The 6,026-nt window shown below is 55.6% G+C and overlaps 1 long non-coding RNA gene across 1 annotated transcript; it reads right to left on the reverse strand.

The window, feature by feature from the left end:
* Positions 1-215: 215 nt before the first annotated feature.
* LOC111740350 lies at positions 216-5,770 on the reverse strand. The gene is made up of 2 exons (XR_002780596.1): positions 5,572-5,770; positions 216-997 (listed from the first exon to the last, which is right to left on the reverse strand). It is a non-coding gene; the product is annotated as an uncharacterized LOC111740350 (long non-coding RNA).
* Positions 5,771-6,026: the final 256 nt, after the last annotated feature.

Raw genomic sequence — 6,026 nt, forward strand, 5'->3', positions numbered from 1 at the left:
CTGTCACTGTTCAGAGAGGCATCTGGGACCCCTTGGCCCAGCTGATTTCCTTCTTAAATATCCTCATGGCGTCCAGATGGCACACTACAATGAGAGTGCAGACGCTACACCCCAGGAAAACCCTTCGCATGGCTAGAGCCCTCCTTTTGCTAAGCCAAAATTTACCCCCTTGAAGTTTCCATGAATTATGCCAGGTGTGGCCTCTGGAGCCGGAGTATTTTGAATTTCTTTATTAACTTTTCCGACCCCAGTAATATATAAACAACATTTCCATGCTAACATTAAAAAAAAACCATAATAAATTGTCTGTTCCTCTGATAATCGGTCACATGCATGGGGAAACTGCGTACCCAGTTGTCTAAGGGCTCCGGTTTAGTTATCAGAGCATCAGCGAAACGGGAGTTGTCAAAAGCTCTATCTCAGTGGTTCTCAGACTTCAGTGTGACTCAGAACCACCCGAAAGGCTTGCCAAGGCAGGTTGCTGGGCTCCACCCCCAGCATATCTGATTCAGCAGGTCTCAGGCGAGGCCTGATAATTTGGTGCTCTAATTAGTACCCAGGTGATGCTGCTGCTGCTGCTGGTCCACAGACTGCACTTTGGGGACCACTGGGCTAAGTAAGCATGCTTAGGGCAGCATCTGTCACCCCGTGGAATCACAAGAACCTACTGCACCAAAATCAGCCAGGGAAGCCGGGTGCTGATTTCATGCTTATTCAATGAGCCAAGTGTCCCCAGGTTTCATCCAGGTTGCAGTACGGGTCAGAAAGTCCTTCCCTCTAAGGCTGAATCATGCCCCATTAGACGTACGCACATTTTGTTTATTCTTTCATCCGTCGACGGTTCTTCGGTCGTTTCCACCTTTTGACTCCTGTGAATAACGCTGCTGGGGACATGACTGTGTGGGTCCCGGTGCGACGTTTCTTCCCATTTTTCCCAGCCAGATCCAAAGATGTTCTTCTGCCCACAGACACAGTCCCATCTCATTCCTGGGCCAAACTTGGTGAAGGCAAAACATCGATTAATGATCTGGTAGGGTTTAGAATGCAATCACTAGCTCAGGGCTGGAGTCTGGGGCTTAGCTACAAATGCTACGTTTTGCAATCCACCCCGACTTTTCCTCCTGCAAACTCCCCTTCATAGAATGGTTTTTCCGCCAGAGCAGGAGCTGTGCCTGTCTCACTCCTGCCGTGTTCCCAGCGCCCAGGACACTGTCCAGCCACGGGAAGAGTGCAGTGTACAAGCTGAATGAATGAGCCAAACTTATCGCCAGGCTCCCAAGAGTGATTTCCGTGCCACAGAATCTGACGTTGACACCCTAACCTTCCCCATGCCCCCACCCCCGCCCGTGATGGTGTTAGGAGGCGTGGGCTTCAGGGGGGTGGGTGCTTAGGTCACCTCGTGATGGGATTAGTGTCCTCCTAAGAAGAGACCCAGAGAGCTTCCTTTCCCCTCTCTTCCACCACGTGGGGACAGAGCAAAAGGCTGGCTGGCTGCAACCCGGAAGAGGGCTGTCGCAAGAACCCCACTCTGCCGGCACCCCGATCTCGGACTTCCAGCCTCCAGCAGTGTGAGAAATAAGTCTCCATTGTTTATAAGCCACCCAGTCTGCGGTAGTTCGTCCTAAGGGCCTGAAAAGACTGGGACAGAGTTCAGCTCAGGCCATCAGCCCCTCCATACCCCAGCACCCCACTGCCTCCGCCTCGTTTTCCCCTTTCTCTTCCTGGGATCTCTCTCCCCCTCGTCACTGCCCCCCACTTCACTCTGACCCACCTTTGGGGTGCTCTCTGCTGCTTCCTGTCCTTTCCTCTCCTGTTCTCTGCCTCTCTCTCCTTCCTCCTTGCCTGGTTCCAGGAACTCCTGGCTCTAAGGAAACAGAGCGTGGTGCTTGTAGCCTAATGATATCCAGCCCAGGGAATTGGGCAAAACACAAAGCAGACGCGAAGTCCCCCGCCGCCCCCCCCCATCCCAAATCCCACAGGAGCCACCCACAGCTGCACTCAGGGCCGACCGCACAGCAGCCCAGCTGCTGCCCAGCTGCTGCCATTGCCTCTCTTTTCCAAACGACAGCTTCCAGTATCAAAGACGCAGCCAGCTGTCAAAATAAGGGTTCATATTTTCATATACGGGACAATGAGTGCTGAAAACAGACGACGCAAACACATAAACAAGCGAAGGGGAGGAAGAGGAGGCTGCTCCGAATCCGTCCTTTTTACAGGAGCAGGGACTGACATGACCTCCAAGCCTTGAGAACAGCACTAACAAACACGTCCTCCCAGCCATCAAAGGAAACTGGGAAACGGGATAAAAGAGTTTGCTCTCAGGAGGAGGAAGGCAGGGAGAATGCAAAGCGCCTGAGACAAAGGGACAGCCCAGCCCGGGAGTTAATTATTCCTTCTCTCCCCGTCATTAGGATTAAATGAGCACAGAGCAAAACAAAGAGAATTTCTAAGGAAGATAAGGGGGAAGCCGAGATAGGAAAGCAGGCATAAGTGGGGTGACCTTCTTATGCATTTATTGATGTCGTCCCCCCAAGTCTGTGGAATGTCCCTTGATGGCGGCCCCAGCAAACCAATGCAAGGGCCGATCCACGTCTCTCTCTCAGGAACTGGAGCAAAGAGGCCACGAGACAGGTGCCCGCGATGGGAGGGGGACCCTGCATGGGGATGTGCAGAGGTCCGGGTCGGGCGGTGGGCGCCCTCCCCAGCGAGCTGGACCTGCGAGCAGTAGCGGAGGCCGGGGGAGCACCCGGGGGCCCGGTCCCAGGAGGGAGCCACGACACCAGGAGAGCAGGGTCCTGCCCGGCCTGCATGCAGAGCCCCCGCCCCGATGGCAGCCAGCTCCCGCTCTGCGTGGGTGTCCTCCAATAAAACCTCCTTTTTTTCTTTTTAAGAATGTAAGATTTTTACTATGGAAAGAGCCCACCCAGAGCAGCCTGGGCCCCGATTGGGCCAGGAAATGAGCCTATTCTGTGCAGGTGACGGGAATCTGGTGCCACAGCGATCACCTAGAAATCGGGCCTTCTGTATCCTCATCAAGGCGCACAAGCGTCCTGCTCTCGCTGGCTGTCAGCCGGAGTCCGTTTCAATGCCCTGGCGATGAGGAGACCGGCTTCGGCTTCACTTTGGTGCTCCTGGTTCTCATCGTCGTCTAAGATTAGGGGCTGTGTGTATTGTGCTTACAGTGTGGGGCGTTTCCATATTTCTGAAGCGAAGAGCAGGGAGCGGAGGAAGCAAATGGATTGTTTCCTTTCCAGGGAAAGACGTGAGCTTGAAACAAAGGCTGGGTCTCTCCAGCATCAACACGAAAAGGGAAAAAAGCCAAGGACTGGAGAAAGAGGTGCTTTTGGCCAGCACTCTAATTCAAGGGGGTCTGCTGGGGGAGGGGTCTGCTGGGGGAGGGGTCTGCTGGGGGCGGGGGTCTGCTGCATACCTCTCCAGAGGCCTCCAGAGCCTCCTAGAACAGGTTCCCTTTGGCCAAAACCCTGCTGCCTTGTGGGGGTACTCACCTCGGAGCCCTGGACAGCTGGGAAAGAGCGTGAGGCACTCCTGAGCGGTGTTCTCCCTGGGTCCGGGGGAGCACAGAGGTCCTGGCTGCACCCCAGCCAGGCCTGGCTTTTTGGAGTTGTGTTTTGTGTCCACACAAAAGGAGCCCCTGTGAGCTTCCCAGACAGGGCTGAACAGCTGATGGATGACATGCTTCTGAAAAGACTCCTGAGCAGGCCAGGTGACCTACTTAGCAATGAGGGAGGGCAGCAGGAGGCGGGGAGGGCAGCAGGAGGTACCTTTACGAGCCCTGAGTGGGGACGAGCTGCGAGTGCAGATGTCACACCACCGGCTTCCTGCTGAGGAGGCCAGCTCCCCAGCTTCCATCCCAATGCCTCCTTCTCCCTCGTCCTGGTGTCCTGGCAACAGCCAAGTGAGCCTGCTGACCAGGCAGTGAGTGCAGAAGTGGTGGTTTAGTCACTTGGCTCTTAATAACCAGGTGCTCCTAGCGGAGGTCACTTCAGGGCCACTGTACCATGCCCTGCTTCAGGCCCCACTGCCAGCTCACCTTGGCTCTGCCTTCATGAGAGGCAGAGGCCATCGGGCAGGGGCATCAACCTGAGGGCTTGGGATGCGTTTTGGGGTCCGCGACCCCTGGAAATGGCAGGTGACACCTTGTGGACATGCATATTTTTCTGGGAAAAACCCATAGATTTTGCCCAGCATCTTGAAGAGATCTGTGAGCCTATAGGGGTTAACGCCACTGATATCGGGGTCTCCTTGACAGAAAAGGGAGGCTGGCTGGAGACCCCGTGTTTCCCGGAACCAGGAGTGGGCAGTGAGTCCTTTCCCACCAAGCAGCCTGCACCGCAGAGGAGGAAGTCTGGGCTTTGGAGTCAGAATCATGTCCCTGTCACTGAGCAGCCTTGTGACTCTGGGCACGTTTTTTATCTCTGATTGGAGAGACACACATTCTTTAACTGCTGAAGGTCTAAACCCCTTCTTCCCCGGTGCCCGAAGACCCCCTGGCCCCTGCCCGACCCGATTCCTGCGGTTTCCTGTATTTGCGACCTCTTGTCTGAACGTTCTTCATGCTCCAGCCCACACCTGGCCGGCTCCTGAGGGCCTCTCAGGGGGTGCCTGTCCCCTGCTCCAGGCCAGCGTGAGCCAGGCTGCCTTCTGGCTCCTCCTCACACTTCTAGAACTTTCCCCCACTCTCTCTCCTAAGCCTGCCACACGCCCCCCTCTCCCCTCCTATTACTTTCCCCAATATGCCTTGTGTTAGTCAGAGTTCTCCAGAGAAACAGAAGCAATAGGATATATATAGAGATACATAGAAAGGTTTATCATGGGGAGTTGGCGCGTGCAGTCACAGAGGCCGAGCAGTCCCGCGATCTGCCATCTGCGAACCGGAGGCCGGGGGAAGCCGGTGGTATCGTTCCAGTCCAACCCTGAAGAATCAGGGGAGACAGTGGTGGCAGAAACCCCAACCTTGGTTAAATCTGGCTCTGCCTGCTCTGCGCCTCTGCTCACACGGCTGTGCGTGGCTGAAGAAAGACACGCAGCCGTGATGGGGCGTCTCACATGAAAGGACCACAAACATCAGGTGGCCCACGTTTCTCCAGTCCACCCGCTTTCCCCCCATCCCAGGCCACTTCCTTCAGCCTCACTCTGGATGGCGGAGCTGGCTCTGATTTCACGCTGCACGATTCCCGATTCCCTGCCCTGAGCTCTGGCCTTCCCATCTCCCAGCAGCCACGGCCGCACCCCCTGCCCGGTGTCAGGGCGCTCTGGGTGAGCTGTCCCTGCTCCCCGCTCCCTGGGTACCAGATCCTATCCCGTGCGTCTGCTGCCCTTCACAGCAAGACCATTCAGTCCGTGGTCATGTTCACTCACCTTCCTCCTCCCCTGCTTGATTGACTTTCGCTCTGTGGAGGCTGCTCCTGCCAGATTCACCAACGACCTCCTCCGGAGTCAGCCCTCGGCCCTCCCCGCCCTGGCCTATGAGCACCCCTGAATCGGCGGAGCACCCCTGAATCGGCGGAGCACCCGTCCTCCCTGAGTCATGCTCTTCTGACGTTTACTTACCTCCCGAGCTCTTCCCTTCCACCCCTCTGGTCGCTGGAGTGACCTGGGGCTCAGTCTTCGGCCCTCTTCTCTTTCCTGTCTTCCTGAGTCAGCCTCCTAATACGTGTCAGCTGTGTAGCATGATTCCCCAGTGAATCTCTCCAGCCTGGGTTACTCCTTGAGTGCCAGGTTCCAATATCCCACTAGATTCCTAGCAGGCATCTCAACTCTACCCCTCCCGGGGTCTACAGCACCCACTACTAACTTTCCGAGATGATTGTCAGAGAAATCATGACATAACTTTCAAACATCTTTGACTATGGCAGGCTTAAAACCACCCTTTAGGTTCCGTGAGCAGGAAGAAACCAGATCCTGCCAAGGAGGAGGGCTCACTCCCCAAGGAGCATTTCAAGTGTAGTCAGGGGAGGTAACAAAAAAGGAGACACTTCTCTTGGATGAAGCCTGGAGAAAGAGAA

Source organism: Pteropus vampyrus, unplaced genomic scaffold (genome assembly GCF_000151845.1).
Source record: "Pteropus vampyrus isolate Shadow unplaced genomic scaffold, Pvam_2.0 Scaffold62, whole genome shotgun sequence".
In the NCBI taxonomy this organism is placed as follows: domain Eukaryota; kingdom Metazoa; phylum Chordata; class Mammalia; order Chiroptera; family Pteropodidae; genus Pteropus; species Pteropus vampyrus.